At 30.9% G+C, this 16,444-nt stretch overlaps 1 protein-coding gene and 2 long non-coding RNA genes across 4 annotated transcripts in view; 1 reads left to right on the top strand and 2 right to left on the bottom strand.

The window, feature by feature from the left end:
• LOC145307206 (uncharacterized) overlaps positions 1–10,666 on the top strand; it is a 251,072-nt gene extending 240,406 nt beyond the window's left edge. Inside the window, exons 2-7 of one of the 2 annotated variants that reach the window (XR_013875346.1) lie at positions 5,549–5,647; positions 6,396–6,463; positions 7,364–7,448; positions 8,175–8,291; positions 8,587–8,724; positions 9,553–9,692. This is a non-coding gene — a long non-coding RNA (uncharacterized LOC145307206). Of the gene's footprint in view, positions 1–5,548; positions 5,648–6,395; positions 6,464–7,363; positions 7,449–7,880; positions 7,961–8,174; positions 8,292–8,586; positions 8,725–9,552; positions 9,693–9,982 lie in introns of those variants that run through there. The other variant, XR_013875347.1, reaches the window with a different exon arrangement.
• Positions 1–16,444, bottom strand: part of LOC145307202 (uncharacterized) — a 360,433-nt gene that overhangs the window by 205,623 nt on the left and 138,366 nt on the right. The gene's annotated exons all lie outside the window — the stretch shown is intronic.
• On the bottom strand, positions 7,863–8,457 carry LOC145307207 (uncharacterized). Its single transcript, XR_013875348.1, has 2 exons — positions 8,319–8,457; positions 7,863–7,904 (listed from the first exon to the last, which is right to left on the bottom strand). It is a non-coding gene; the product is annotated as an uncharacterized LOC145307207 (long non-coding RNA).

The following is a 16,444-nucleotide window of genomic DNA, read 5'->3' as shown; positions in this document are numbered from 1 at the left end:
ACCCCTTTACATTAATCTTAAATCAATTGCCTAAAATGGAGGGGGGGATTTTATTTTTTGGGGGTAGGGGGCTACCACGCCCCCTAAGAAAATAGCTTAAAACCACCCTAGGACCAGTAGATATTCCCTGAAGAGTAGGGTTCAGTGGTTACAAGATCTTAAGGGACGGACGCACAGACGGACGGACGGACAGACAGACAGACGGACAGACAGACACACAGACAGACAGACAGACAGACAGACAGACAGACAGACAGACAGACGGACGGACGGACGGACGGACGGACGGACGGACGGACGGACAGACATCAAGCTACTTTGTATTATAGATATATATTTTTTTGATTAAGGAGATTTGCCTATTGATAGCGCCTATGGAAATATCAATGATTATAGCAGGTAATGTATCTAAATCAGTTTCCAGTATGATCGCGTCGAAACCGATTAACATCCGGTGGATTGGAACCGGTTCTCAGCCATACTGAAGAAATATGTCTAGCATTGTTTTAAATCCAGTTTTCTACGAATATAAAAATGTACAATTATAAGATTGACATTTTATATCTGCGGAAAGCTGTTTATAATACGATGCGAGAAATCCTTATAATAAAGTAAAAGGATCTTTGTCTGTTAGTCTGTCTGTTTGTTTGTACCGAAGGATCTCGGTAACCGCTGAACCGATCGGGTTCTCCTTAACAGGGTAGCTTCTCATAGGTCCCGGAAAGGTTTATAACTATTTTGAGGGAGATTCCTAAAAATCTAAAATAAAAATTGGATTATCAAATTCGACTCTCCCCTCCTCAAGTGCCCCTAGGGCCTCTAGGGGCTTAGCCGCTAGTAACTATTAAAGTACTCAGGATTGGAGTTGGGGGGGGGTGATAAATATCAAGTTATATAGTTTTTTTAATAGAGAAGCTACTCTATAATTCGAAATGTCCGTCTGTCCGTATGAAAGGTTTTCGGGAAAACGTGATTTTCTCGGCTCTCATAAAAGATATAGGCCCCTTCTGGGTTAACAAAATCTGATTTTATTCGTTTAATTTTTCATCTAATATCGGCAGAAAGCTGTCTATAATACGATGAGATAAATAATTAAACTCTTAAACTTACTTTGTCTGTTGTTTAAAATCTCTAATTTGTTTCCTTTGGGAGCTTTATTTAAAATCTTTTTTTATATAATAATTTTAATTTAAAAAGGGTTAATTTTCAGGGATCTAAAGGGATAAGACATCCCCAATGATGATACACAAAATTACCCCTTCTGTAGATTATAATAGGAGGTTGAATGAAACGTTGAACACTCAACTTAATTAACTAACCGCTCTCTCTGGATAATTGGGATTGTACATCGTTCATTGTAGGGGTGGGCCGGATATCCAGTTGACCAGATACCGGATATTAAAATTAACCGGATATCCGGCTGATTTCTCATGCCGGATTTCCGGCGTCCTGTTGGCCGGATATCCGTTTTGCTGGATTTAAAAACTTTCCGGATATTCGGCATGAGAAATCAGCCGGCCGTTATCCGGTTATCCGGCCGGATATCCGGTATCTAATCCTTATTTGTTTATTTTTAGGCTTCGTTTGCAACGGTTTAGTCAGCTACTGGATAAATGAATCAAGAAAATAGCCTGGAACCTGCACAAATCTAGTCAAATTATTATTTACATAATGTTTATTGCATTATTGAGAGGGATGGGACAATGGGCTGTTTATTACACTAGTCCCCAAAGTTTTATAATCATGTTTCCTTATTTGTTGGCTTAACAACTTTTGGGACTTTTGATTGTTTTTTTTATGAAGTTGAGTACCTAGTTTTAACTACTAAATGTAATCTACATAAGGGGTAATTTTGTGTATTATTAATGGGGATGTACATCAGTTTATCAGCCATTGTCTTATCCCTTTAGATCCATGTATTTAATTAGTTTATACAATTTTTTTTATTGTTTTTTTGTGTTTATTTAGTTTTTTTTCAAAGTAAAGAATTGAAAATCAACATAATATTTATTTTTCGCATCGTATTTTAAACTTTTTAAAAGCAAAGTTTTCTATAGTTATAGTCCGTCTGCCCATTCGTAACTATTAGCTCTTTTTTTGTTAATTTAAGCATGTTAGAATTGTCATATCGATTTCAAACTTTGCATGGTGATTCCTGTAGTAGATAGGCACGATTTAGAAAGCGTAGCTACTCTTTAATCTGAGCAGAATGTCCGTACGTCCATTTTAAACATGTAGATTTCTAACAACTAACTTTTATGTGATATAATCACCCGATTGATCTGATTTCTAGGACAACAAAATACAATGTTAGAAGCTTAGCATCTATATAATTAAGTCATAAAAATGTAATTTTTCCCTAAACATTTACCTGTAGGTAATTAAGCAGTTTTTCAACAAAGAAGTTGTATCAACTTTTTTGCTTTTTATTTAAGATAGCTAGCCGGTCCTTTCAGTAAGTAGTAGATGTAAATTTTTTCATAGAATTCAGATATGCAATCGGTTTTTTTGTAGACCTCTTATTTTTTAAGTAATTTAAGTTTTTTAAAAAAATAATTAAGTCGGTTTTAAGGTACTAAAACGCAACAAAATAAAAGAAGAAAATAGCCAGTATAAACAAAAATAGTAAGATCTTTAATTTGACACCTTACTTTTAAAATTCTGTTGAGTAATTGTTGAAAAAATCTATTTTTTTAACCTCTGTTTAATCAAAACATTAAACCTAAATATTTTCTCATACAGACATAAAAAATATGGGTTCATATATACCATTAGAATGAGAAAAATAATATGAATCCACTGTAAGCAAAATTGAAAAAGTTTAAAAAAATTGTAATAAAAAATAGAAAAAATAAAAAAGTTATTTTAAGAATTGTAACTACTAAACTAGCCAATCACAAATCGCAAAAATTGACGAATCGGGAAGCTTAATCTATAAAATTAACCTATAGAATTGCCAGAAAAAAAGGAGAACGTTCATACCTTATATACAATAGATACTACAATAAATATAGTGATATTAAAGAACATGTAAAGAATGAAAAATTATGAACAAATATGAACAAAATTATGATTCTTAAAATAAACTTATTTTTTTTATTATAGTTTTATAAAACTTTTTCAATTTTGCTTAGAATAGATTCGTAATATTTTTCTGATTCTAAAGGTATATATGAACCCATGTTTTTTATGTCTGTTTGAGAAAATATTTAGGTCTAAAGTTTTTATTAAACCGAGGTTAAAAAAATAGATTTTTTCAATAATTACTCAACAGAATTTTAAAAGTAAGGTGTCAAATTAAAGATCTTACTATTTTTGTTCATACTGGCCATTTTCTTCTTTTATTTTGTTGCGTTTTAGTACCTTAAAACCGACTTAATTATTTTTTTTAAAAAACTTAAATTACTTAAAAAATAAGAGGTCTACAAAAAAAACGATTGCATATCTGAATTCTATGAAAAATTTTACATCTACTACTTACTGAAAGGACCGGCTAGCTATCTTAAATAAAAAGCAAAAAAGTTGATACAACTTCTTTACTAAATATTTTGTTTCCACATTAGAACATTTATATTCTGCTTATTCAGTTCTGACATTCTACAAGTTCTAATGTTCATTTGTCCTACCGTTTCAGAGCGTTGCTTTTATGGATTTTGTCATTATATTTTAATGAATTGGTATGATCTAGTTACTAGGGTTGCCAATCTGCCCAATTTTAAGATAAGGATTAAGATTTTTAAAAAATTAAGCTACAGGTCAACTTATAAAACAAAATATTTTAAAATAAAATCATAGATTTTTCGTAAAAAGTTCGGAAGATTTTTTGTTGAAAAAAATGAATTTCTACATTGAAAAAAAATAACAAAATAGTGAAACTTTTCCAATATTAGGATCGGTCTGTCCGTCCGTCCGTAGCGGTTAGCTCTTTTCGTAAATTTAGGCATGTTAGAATTGTCCTATCAACGTTGCATAGTGGTTCCTGTATTAGTTAGGTACGATTTAGAATGAGTAGCAACTCTATAGTGGTTACCAGAATGTCCATACGTCCATTTTTTGACAGCATCTTTTTATGTGATATTGCTATTCGATTGATCTGATTTTTGGAATAGTTATAAAAAAAGTGTATAATCAAGTCCTAAAAAGTATATGGGGGTCATCTTTTATTAGGTGGTTTATAATGTACAAGCAACTACGCTGCAATGTTACTTTGGAGTCTTTATTCGAGAAAAAAAAAATTTCGATTTATCTCTTGGGAGGGTGGTTGTACCCTCCCCAAAAATAGTTATAAACATTCCCGGGACTTATGAGAATCTACATGTTAAGGAGAACCATATCGGTTCAGCGGTTAGCGAGATCCTTCTGTACAAACACAAGACATGCTGTTACTTTAGTATAAGGATACCCCCTCCCCCCCAAAAAAGCTATAAACCTTCCCAGGACTTGTGTGAATCTACATGTTAAGGAGAACCATATCAGTTCAGCGGTTAGAGAGATCCGTCGGAACAGACACACAGATAGACATCATGTTCCAGTAAGTTTTGTCTTCGTTTTATGCTTCTTATAAGATCTAAAGGGAAAAGACAATTGCCGATAAATCGATGTAAATCCCCAATGATGATACATTAAAATTTTCCCTTTTGTAGATCAATCAAAATTTCTTAAAAGTCCCCAAAATTGTTAATCTTTTGGGTCTAGTGTAATAAACAGCATATTGTCCCCTCTCTCTTTCTCTCTCTCTCTCTCTCTCTCTCTCTCTCTCTCCTCTCTCTCTCTCTCTCTCTCTCTCTCTCTCTCTCTCTCTCTCTCTCTCTCTCTCTCTCTCTCTCTCTCTCTCTCTCTCTCTCTCTCTCTCTCCTCTCTCTCTCTCTCTCTCTCTCTCTCTCTCTCCTTCTCTCTCTCTCTCTCTCTCTCTCTCTCTCTCTCTCTCTCTCTCTCTCTCTCTCTCTCTCTCTCTCTCTCTCTCTCTCTCTCTCTCTCTCTCTCTCTCTCTCTCTCTCTCTCTCTCTCTCTGGTCATGTATTCAAGTTTTTCAAAGTAAAGCTTTTCTATAATTAGGTTCTTTACATACGCCAGTTCGTGCGCAACGGTTAGTTCTTTTCATGATTCTTGGCATGTTACAATTTGTGTATAAATTTCTCCTTACATCCTACTCGCTTTTCAATTAATATCTTTATGTACTACATTAAAAGTTGAAGGCTCTTAAAAACTTATACCAAAACATTAATGTCGTCTTACCTACATTGGTGAGCGCACTAATTTATGGATGCCGCGCTAATTTGAGTAGTTCTTATTTACCGCATGGCGGCACTGTATAGGTTTTAGACTACAAGCTAAAAACATTTTTTAACATAAAATAAGGAAATATACGAGTTAAAAGTTGCTTTTTTATGCTCACTTTAAAGTGAGAAATAGTAATAAGAAAAGCTAGATCATTTGTTGCTATAATTTGTCATTTTTCCTAAAAATTGGTGATAAATTTTAATAAGAGCCTTCGTGATATGATAAATATGAAAATCTTAGTTTAATATAAACATTGTGAATATTTTAGATTTATCTTGCTTTATGTCGGGTGTTGCCATGGTGAAAATGTGCTTAGTTTTGAAATGATAAAGAATTGTCTAAAGAAGAAATAAGCACACTATTACTGGTAAACTAAATTTTGTTTATGTTCTTTAAAGCTATAGTTTAATGTCTTTTCATGCGTCGACTATTTAGCAAGTTAAACCAAGAGGTTTTCATAGACAATGGACATTCGGCTTCGAAACCGATTAATATCCGCTGTATTTGAACCAGCTCTCACCCATTCTAAAAGTCATGAAATGCATCGTATTACAGACAACTTCCCACGAATATTAAAAAAAATTAATACCTTCAGCCCCTAGAGTTCAACAAAACTGGTTTTATACTTATATATTTTCATTTTAATGTAAGAGAAAACCTGTCTATAACACGATGCGATAAATTATTCTTACATCATTATATTATTTGTCTATATATTTTTTATCTCTTAGATATTAATCCACTCCTATCGGGAAGAGTTAAAAAATAGAAAGACATTCCATTAATTAATTATCTTTTATACAAATTTGGTCATTTTATTACTGTTTTATTCGAAAGTTCGTTTTTTAAGGTCATTAATCTTATGCTACGTTTTTATTATATAATATTTAGTCCTTCCTTTGTCTCTCACTAAACAGATGTTTTTTAGACTAAATTTTATATGTATTTTTAAAGAAACAATATTTTTAAAATGTTGTTTTCCATAAAATTGCAATCATATTCCTGCATTATGACCTGAACATAATTATTTATCAATGATTGAATTTTATGTGTTTTAAAAATTGGATTTATTCTTTTTTGATTAGATCTAAAAATTGAATTTCTTATTTTTTCAGGCCCTTTTGCAGTAGTTTGGCTGTTTTTTGTTCTTGATTGTAGTCGTAGTTTGGGCTCTCAATTTTTGGTAAGTATCAAATTTGTAACTTTTTTATTTTTGACCTTTAAAACACTAGTTTTACTATATTGAACTAATGTCAAGTGGACAAATATGATAGCCTCGTCATATTCATCTCCTTTCTACTAGTTGTACATTATATAACATTATGTGTGTTGAAAAAAATATAAGGTCCACATCAACTTCTTGGGAAATTGTTTTAAAGAGCAGCTGGGTTGTTTCAGTTTATTTGTTATGGGCCAAATATTTTTCCAACAATTACTTTTGTTATTTTATTTTATTTCCATTTCTAGTTATAGAGTAGTTTTATTTAAACTGTTATAGTTCTTTTTACGCGTTAGCAAAAGCTACATATTTTATTGATTTTATCCTATTTTATAAAGTAGTAAGCCTTTTTTGTCTGTAGCGAAAGATCTCGCTAACCGCTGAACCGATATGGTTCACCTTTACAATGAAGCTTCTTATATGTCTATGGAAGGTTGTAAACTATTATGGGTGAAAAGACCTCACACATTAATTGCCCCTAGAGGCTTCTAAGGGCGTAACCGCTAGTAGGTATATGAAGTATTTTACATTTATCTCATAGTCGGTTCTAATTTTGTAAAAATTACTTAGATCCTTTCAGATATAAATAATAAACTCTTAAAAAGTCCTTTTATAAAAAAAATAGCTAAAAACCCGACTATACAGTCAAAAAGACCCTAAAGTTAGTTGCTATTGCATAAATTTCAAGCAATATCATATTCCCAGTTTTGTTCTCACTTATTAGTTTCAATCTCTCGATGTCATGAGTCATCAGAAAGTTCCCAAAATAGGCATTAAATATTGAGAGATTGTCATAGAGTCTTAATTCTTTTATTATTAATACAAGTATAAGTTTCCCTGGTAGCTATACTGTTTTATATTTAGGAGGAATCCAGTCAAATCACCCCACGAAGACTGAGAGGAGGCTTCCCTAACAAGACTAAAGTTTAATAATTTAAAATATGTCAAGGTAAAGTCGCGCAACCTATTTCTTCACCACAGAGCAAAAATTAAGTGTCGGAAATAATGTTAATTACTTACAAAACTTTAAAAAAATGTAATTGTTTAATGCAAAAGCCATTTTTATTTTCAAATTCATTTTTAGCAAAGAATATTTAATTTTGTAGAAAATAAAAATGAGAAAAATATTATCCAATCTATATATGTGATTAACCTATGACGCGCAAAAGGTTCAAATCTCTATATTCGTTGTATCAGTCTAACGTCGCCCGTCGGCCATCTTTACTAAAAGCAAGGGAAAACAGTCTACATAAAAACTTAAAGAAAATTGTTATTTTTTAGTACAGAATACGCATTTAAATCAATTCAAAGCATTTATAAAAACGATTTGAACTTTTTTATTTCCAATTTTAGTAGTTTTCAACAACTTATTTTGTTTCTTTTAAGAAAAGATTGGTTAAATTAACTATCGTGAAAAAGTTTTCAAAATGTAATATTAAACTGTCTCTGCGGAGATACAAGGTAAAACAAATATTAAAATAGTCAGTTCATTTACCCAGGGAAGCCGTACATGCAAAGATTTCATTTAAACCAAAATTGAAGATATGATTCCATTGAATTCACTGTTCCTATTTAATTGTAAAGAACCAATAAATGGGTACCGTAACAGCCTCCAAGTTAACTTTAAGAGCATTGTAGTCCATTAAAAGTTTGGGCTTAATTTGATATTATCAAGGCCTGGAATTAGCTGAACCTAAGAAGAGTGGATCTGCCCTCCCCATCTCTAGTGGAGAACTTTGTTGGTGCCCCTCGTGATGGATCAGAAGGAAAGCCTGAGCACGAAGAACCATAGGTAAAATGTTGTTGATTGGTTAGCTACCTAATGAAATTTGGAATCAAAGTTATAGTGTAGATTGCGGCCTATCCAAATATCACCTAATTATGTAAGTAAGTTTTTCATTCTTTGACTAATGAACCATTGGATTGTTTTAATGAAATGTACTATTCTGAAAAGCCCTAAATCGAAAAAAGACTTTAAAAAGAAATTAACAAAGCAATGCAAACTTTAGTAGTTTATTTATGTATTATACTTTATTGTTTTATTTGTAGTTCATTTATAACAACCTAATTTTGTTATTTTATTTTAGGTTGTTTAGAACCGCTGTATTCCACCTGAATAAACGAGTATTGAAAGCTTCCCTGACTGCTCCACTGTCAGCTGTTCATTCTGGGACACCTGCCGCACTGCTACATCTCCAACTAGTGGGTTGTGGTACACATACAAAGTAAGTATATCATTGCATGTAATGGGTAAATTATGAATGGGAAATATATATTATTTGAGTGTTTTTCACCTAAATTTTTCAGCTCTCTGTTGAGTTTCCTATCCCTATTTCTCTGATAGTTGAAAAAAAGAAAGTTTTTTAATATTCTTTACAGGGGAGAAAAAGGTTGATTGAAGATATCGAAACTTTTAAATGCCGTCTTCTTTTTTGAATATTTTTGTTAGGAAGAGATAAAAATGGACCATTTCAAAATATTTGAAGTCTTTAGTAGTTTAGTCTTTAACAGTCATTCGTTGGTTTTTTGTCTCAAGTATGAGACTGATATGGTTCTCCATTTTCGGATCCTAGGAAATTGATGATTACTAGCTGTTTTTTCTGGTGTTATCCTATAATAAAAGAGTTAGAAACCTGAAATAAAATTATTAATTATTATTATTGTTTCAATCAAAGTAGTAGAGTGTGTATCTATCATAGCTTCACTTTTTTTTTTAAAAACATGGATATCTTGATTTAATTTAGGAGGTGGTGTGGTAGTGTTGTGGTCCAAAAAGCTGTTTTTTCTTCCAATTTTTAAAGATTATTGAGCAAAGAAAAAAAATGCTTTTTCAGATTTATGCACCGCACACCGATGACAACGTGATTAGACACCTTGCCAAATTTTTTACTTTATTCCTGGAATAAGAGCAACATTCTCTTCCACTTTTAAATTATAGCTTTTTTAATAATATAAGTAATAAATATATTGAGTATTAGACCGATACTTAAAAGATTGATTATTCTAAAGTTGTATAGCTATTTTAATATCTTTTAATTGTTCTTATTTTTCAGTTGATTTGCCGTTTTCTTAATGGGGAGGTTTTTAATGCAACCATCTCGCAATCAGTGAGCAAAATTTACTCAAGATAGCGGTTATGAGGTAATGATATTATCATTTAGTCTTATTTTAGATAGGTGTTAATTTAAAATATTTTTATTTGTTCGTAGTTTATGATATTATATAAGTTTTGATAAAAAAAAAAAATGGTTTATATATTTATAATGGATTTTATGATGAGAAAAAAAGTATTCTGAACAAGAGTAGAACCAGAGGATAGTGCTAATAATTAGATCCTAAGATTTTTAGATGTAATTTCTAAGTTTGAATGTCTTTTGGCTTATTTTCTGTGTGCTTTTCTTTTTTAAATAATCTTATTTACAGCTTATATTTTGTAGAATATTTTTTAGCTTGATTTAATATTTATTTTTTCTGTTTTTTCAGTCATATCTACTCGGCTCCCAGTTTTAATACAACAACTGTGGTTCCAACATTGCATTGCTGATCAAGTAACTGGTGAAAGACCGCCCTATATTTGATTGCAGATGGAGTAGCCTGTACACTGATTTTCTAGGTAAGTGTTCCTTTTGCTTCTATTTTGGTCCTTTAGGGCCTATGGTGCTCCCATCCCTTTTTATAGGATTGTGAAGCTAAAAAAAGACCCCTTAATTATTTTTTGGGGGATAAGATACATGCATGCTTATTCTTATTTTAGGTGAAGCAAAAAGATTAGGCTTTGATTAATGTAAACAGAATATGTGACTGATATATTTATAATTAGATAGTTATTTGCTTAGCAAAATAACTTCTCCCCCTTTGCAAAAAAAATTTCGCTCAATTGGAGGGGTTTTAAAATAAGTTAGAGATAAATTTGAGAGTGATTTTTATTAGCTGCTTTATTTTTCAGTTCATTTTGTTGGGAGTTGGGAGGGTGGTTTATATTTTAAAAACTTAAATTTATTTTGTTAATATCATTCTGTATAAAACATATAAGGCATTATTTTCTGTCTTTCTATAGAGTAATTGACATAAGAGACATTGGCCTTTTGACTTATAGATTTAAGACAAGAGTGAAAGAAAGTGATAAAGAGAGGGGTCGAGAGAAAGAGAGAAAGAATTAATATCGCTTTTTTGTTTTATACTAATAGCTTTGGTGTTTTGTTTTTATTAAGGAGTGTCGTGTAAGGTGAAAAATCAAGGTGTGTGTAAAAAAAAAATATTGATAAGTAAAGTTTTAGTTTATTTATGTTGATTTTATTTTTATGTTGTGTGAAATGTGCATGTGCCATCCAGCTTGTTTGATATTTTCTTAATTTAGAGTTTTTTGTAAGTTTGTTTTAATAGTGTTGTTTTATTTCAGCTGTTAGCTTTTTAGCTATCCAGGCTAGTGTATGTGTGTAACCGATTTGGTTAGAAGAAATTAGGCAGCTGATTTCTGCTTTCTCATTTAATTTTTTCTCAGCTAAGTGGGCAGGTGTGTGCTTGTTGCTGTTTAGTCTGGTAGAGTGTACTCTACAGCTAAATAGGCTGTGTGTGTGTGTGCCTAGGCGGCATTAGTTTTGTGTGTCGCTTAGGGGCTTGGTAAAGTGTACTCTACAACTAGTTAGGCTGTGTGTGTGTGTGTGCCTAGGTGGCACTGGTTGTGCGTGTAGTTTAGTGGCCTAGCAAAGTGTACTCTACAGCTAACTAGGCTGTGTGTGTGTGTGCCTATTGTTAGATGTTGAATAATGTATTTTAGAGCTATATAGCCTGCGTGTGTGTTCCGCCTAAGTGGCTTGGGAAACAGCTGAGTTGTGGTGTGTAAAATTGCTGCTTTAAAACATATATGTGTAGTTTCCCATTTGTTTTTAAATGACCTTATATTTTTTTGTTCATTTTAAAAGTTTAAAATTTTATGGCTTAGCAATTGTAACTTTTTATGTATAAATTTACAAGAAAGAAGATTTATAAGTGAAGTAAATATTTTAAATGTAGCAAAACAAGGATGACAACATCTATAAATAGCGAAACACAAAAAGGTCATTGATGGTAATATTTACAAGTAGATTTGTAGTGTATTTATTAATTGATTTATTGGGTAAAATAAACACTAAAACTTGTTTTTATTTATATAATGTTGTCGGTCAAAGTAACTTACATAAAGGATGCTCATAACTATGGGAAGAATTATTTTGATCATGATATCTTAAAGAGTTTTAAGACTGGTCCAAAAATACCAAAAATATGGGGGAAAATGTAAAAAATATAGAAATAGCCAAAAACCTGCAAAAAGGAAGTCTGATCGTCATGTCTGTTTTCTTTAAACAACAGGAAATTTTATTTTGCAACTAAAAAAAATCTGGAAATCGTACCATAAACACTGAGGATATGTAAAGAAATGAAAAAATTACAAAAATAGCTTAAAACCTATTCTATTACGCAAAAATTTTGATTGTTTTAATGCGCACGAAAACGAATTTTTCCAATAATTGTCTATTATTTTGCCAAAAATTGACAGAAAAATTATTCGGCGTTTTTATCTTCCTATTTTAAAGAGAATAAGAAAAAAAAATTTATTTTTAAGGCAAATCGATTTAAAAACTGCTTTCAAGAAATGTTAGAAAGTAATTTAAGATTAAGTTGTCCTAAATCTTAGAAATTGTTATTAATTTATCTTAGGCTTGCGTGTGTGTGTTTAAATATTGCAAGTTGTACTTTCAAAATACGCATTATTTAAAAACTAAAATAATTTTGATGAGGTCTGTTTTCTATCTTGACATGTGTCAACTTTTTTCAACACTATATTTATGCATTTACACAAAAATTTTAATTATATTATTTCGGAGCAAAGCATTTCCTTAATTTTCTATCTATCAGTTTAATAATATTAGAAACCTCAGAAAAGTTTTTATCATATAAAGTTTTTCAAATTTTACTATAAAAATTCAATTTACTTTCCATAAACAACTAATTTCAAAAATTAAACTGCATTTAGAAATATTCTTTGTTTAGGCCAAAAATATACAAAAAAAACTCGCCATTTTATCTACACATCCTAAGAAATACATGTTTCAAAGCATAAAGGCCCTATTCTTTACACAATGATACAACTATTGGCTGCGCCCCTATAAGAATATTCTTAGGGAAAAGCTTAAACTCATATTTAGGTTCTTAAAACCTTTTACAATGCCATAGATGCTTAGTGCTGTAAAAAGGTATGAACAATATTTTAATTAGCTTATAGAAGAACGAAAGGTTGTTAATAGTTAATCATTTGAAAGGTTGTTAATAGTTAATCATTTTAGCTTGCCACAATGCTATCTCTTATCTTAACATCGACTACAGCTATGATTTTTATCTCTGACACTACCCAACTATTGTAAAAATTTGGACAAGATTTGCTATAAGACTACTGATATCAATGTGTGAAAAATTAGGAAAAAGTATAAAATTAAGATATTTTTTACAAATCTGAATACAATGTAAACAAGGAGTTTGATACTTTTGATTGTGATATTTTTCTACCGGGCGCGCGTGACCCCTGTTGTCAAAATCCTTAGCTCAAGAATGTAATGATTTACATTAAAATTATGTATTTTGATGGTGTTGTAGAGTTAGCAACAGTAAGGTGTTTACTGTTTAAGACCAGTGAGTTTCTTCAGGTTAATGCTGTAACAGGTTATGAGATCCGTAGCTTCTTATTAGGTATTTCTGGTATTATGGCTGTTGGTGAATATTCCAGTCCAAGTCAGGTGGAATCTTGCTAGGATACTGTGGATACACATCTGATAAACGTCTGATGACTTGTGCTGTATGATGCAAGGCTGGTTTCTTGACGTATTTGACTGTAGATCTACTGATTTTCAAGCTCAAGAGCAATGGTTGGCTGATTGTTTTTATCAGAATCAGCTACTTTGTTAGGAGCTAGTAGATGATGAATCTGGAACTCAAACTTGGGCATATTTATCCGCTTAGGTATTGACAAGGCTACGACATTTGGTTTTGTGAAAAAAAAATCAGCAAGAAATCAGTTGCAAAAATATAAAAACTTGTATTCAAATTGGTCTTAAATATCTTTGCAAAAAGGAATTAAAAATAGAAAAACTTTTGTAGATTTTATTTGTTTTAACTTTTATTGGGTTTTAAATCTTAAATGTCATATTTTAATTTCGTATTATTGACAAAACTACCCCTCTGTCTATAAAAGATGAAAATCAGAGATAGTGTAGCATGCTAATGTCCTTTTTATCAAAGCTAGGGTTATGTTTTTAAAATCGGTTTACAGTTAAGGAAAAAAAAAATAACTGTCAAACAGTTTACTTTTTGTTTAACAATAGAAATCCACGTAGGAGATTTAAATTTGAGTCTTTGTCAGACAGTTTTAATTGAAATATTTCGCCTTTATTATTTAACAATTTTAACTATATATATGGGAGAGAAATGGGCCAATTTAACTTACTTGGACATTCCTGTTTTTTGAGTTTGTGGTACTGGAAATTAAATAATAATGTTGTTCATTCTTATACTTTTTCTAATTTGCATAAAAAAAGCAATTAATTGCAAATCCTTTGCATCTAGAAAAAATTTTATATCTTGGGTAATTAAGTAGAAAATTTCGTTTTTTAGTGAAATAAGAATTCTTTTTTCCCTATCTTTGGGATTATTCTTGAGATATTAAGGTTTGATAATCCGATGAGAAGTCCTTTATTTTAATGCTATAGAAATCCTTTATCCTGCCATACATAATCAAAAGGCCTTTATTTAAACATTTTCAGTTACATGCTACAAAAAAATTAACATTTTATAGGTTCAGGGATAGCAGGATATGTAAAAATTGCTTTGAATCCAATTATTTCCCGATGGATTTTAACCGGTTCTCAGCCATGTTAAAGCTAGTATATAGCATCGAATTGTACATAATTTTCAACCAATACTTAATTAAAAATTAATTTAGCAATTTTTCATTTTAATGTCGGCGGGAAACTGTCTATAATACGATGCGACGAATAATATTTTTTCCTAGATTACTACATGAGGTTTTGAGGATACTTGGAGATTATTTATTTTGTATTTTTTTTAGGAAAAAGTATAGGCAGAAAATATTTAAAAATTGCAAGATTATCAATTTAGAGATAGGATAGAGATAACTTTTTAGGGGTTAATTAGCGCTCACCTAAACTACAAAATTCCCGCTGGGGACATACAATAAAAGAACTGAAACCTAAAATCATAGTAAAGCCTAAAAAAAAAATAGAATCTTTAAGTCTAAAGTGAAACTTAAATCAAACTTATACCAGATAGAGAGCCTAATCAGTTCAGTCTTATAATGTTGTATAATTTGTAGTTGAAAATTCAAGATAATCAATTTAATGTATTTAAAAGTTTGTAAAAAGTTGAATTAAATGTATGTTTTGGAGCGATTTTTAACACACATGTCTAAAAATCAACACATGTGTTCAGAACTAGGTCATAAACCTCAGAATTTATAAATTCATTTTCATAAAAATTATTAGCTAAAATTAGGCTTATTTTCAGGGATCTTAAGGGATAAGACAATGGACGATATTTTGTTGGAAGTTTAAGACACATTAACTCATAATTAATGAAAATTGGATTTAATTATACAAGGATCTAAAGGGATAAGACAATGGATGATAAATTTGTTGGACTATTTTGCTACATAAACACATAATTTATGGAAATTGGATTTAGTTAGACTTTTCTTATGGAAATTTTTATTTCTTTTGGGATTAAGTTCATGCTTATTTAATAAGGTCTTGTAATTTTGGATGACACATTTCTGTTAGTAAGTTTTTGCCAATTATTATTTCAAAAGTACGGTGTCATTCTAATTTATTATTGTGTGGTGTGTTCTTATTACTGCAAAAAAAATCTTAATAGCTTTATCTATTTAATTGTTATTAATTCTTGTATTTTATTTTTTAGGTATTGTGTCTGTAGTTGTATTTGGTGAAACAAAGTTTGTTGAGGAAGCTTGTAGAACTGAAAAGAAGATGACATTGGTGACAGCTGATAATTGCGGAATTCCTACCAGTTTTAGTCTCCCTTTTGGGGCCTCCTGTAATACGCAGATGTACCGGATTTGTCTGCGGAAGAGTGAAGGGCTTGTGGATACTAATGGAGGTATAGGAAGGTTTTTAAGCAAAATTATTCTATAACTGAATTGTATGTTTTATGCAGTTTTGTGGGGAGTTATTTTATTATTTTGATTGTATGTTCTTTTTTGCTGCAAAACTAGATATGTCTGTATTTGTTACAGACTAGATAGCGTATCTGCTCTAGAACTAGAATTGTCGTCTGTTGAGCTTTTTAATATTCTATTGAATTTATTTATTTTATTAAGCACACATAATTGCCCTACTTTATTATTATAATAATGTCTATTCTTGTTCAAACTTTTTATTATTTTTTCTTGCCTTTTATAAATAAAACATTAAAGTAATGTATATAGAGCAATAAATAGTATATGTAACAACCACCCCTTCTCAAAGACCTTTTACACGACTTTTGGTTGGGTCTTTGAAATAAGCTGAATCATTCTAAAATGTAAATACAGCCGGGTGCTGGCAAAAGAACCAAGAGCAAATTGCAAACTAATGTTAACACAAGGACGCCCAAGCTTTTTACTTAGCATGGGAATAAAATGAGGATTTCTATATGTTAGTAATGTAAGATCTTTAAAAACTTGAGGGGTGTAGGGGATAAATACACCATTACCCCTTTACTTGGACATCTATGTTTCAGTTATAATGATTTCTGCATTTTGCCTAGTTAATTTCGTTTTTGCTTTGTTTAAATACTGTTCATTTGTTAAAGATTATTTTGAAATTTATCTATTGATCTCTTGAAACTGAAAATAACCCAATACTTGCTATAAGGACATAGTTAATTTGCCACCCCCACAAG

The sequence above is a fragment of the Acartia tonsa genome, chromosome 15, assembly GCF_053477335.1.
Source record: "Acartia tonsa isolate MP-2025a chromosome 15, ASM5347733v1, whole genome shotgun sequence".
Classification (NCBI taxonomy): Eukaryota; Metazoa; Arthropoda; class Copepoda; order Calanoida; family Acartiidae; genus Acartia; species Acartia tonsa.
The sequence above is the reverse complement of the archived record's forward strand: the minus strand, read 5'-3'. Positions and strand labels throughout refer to the sequence as shown.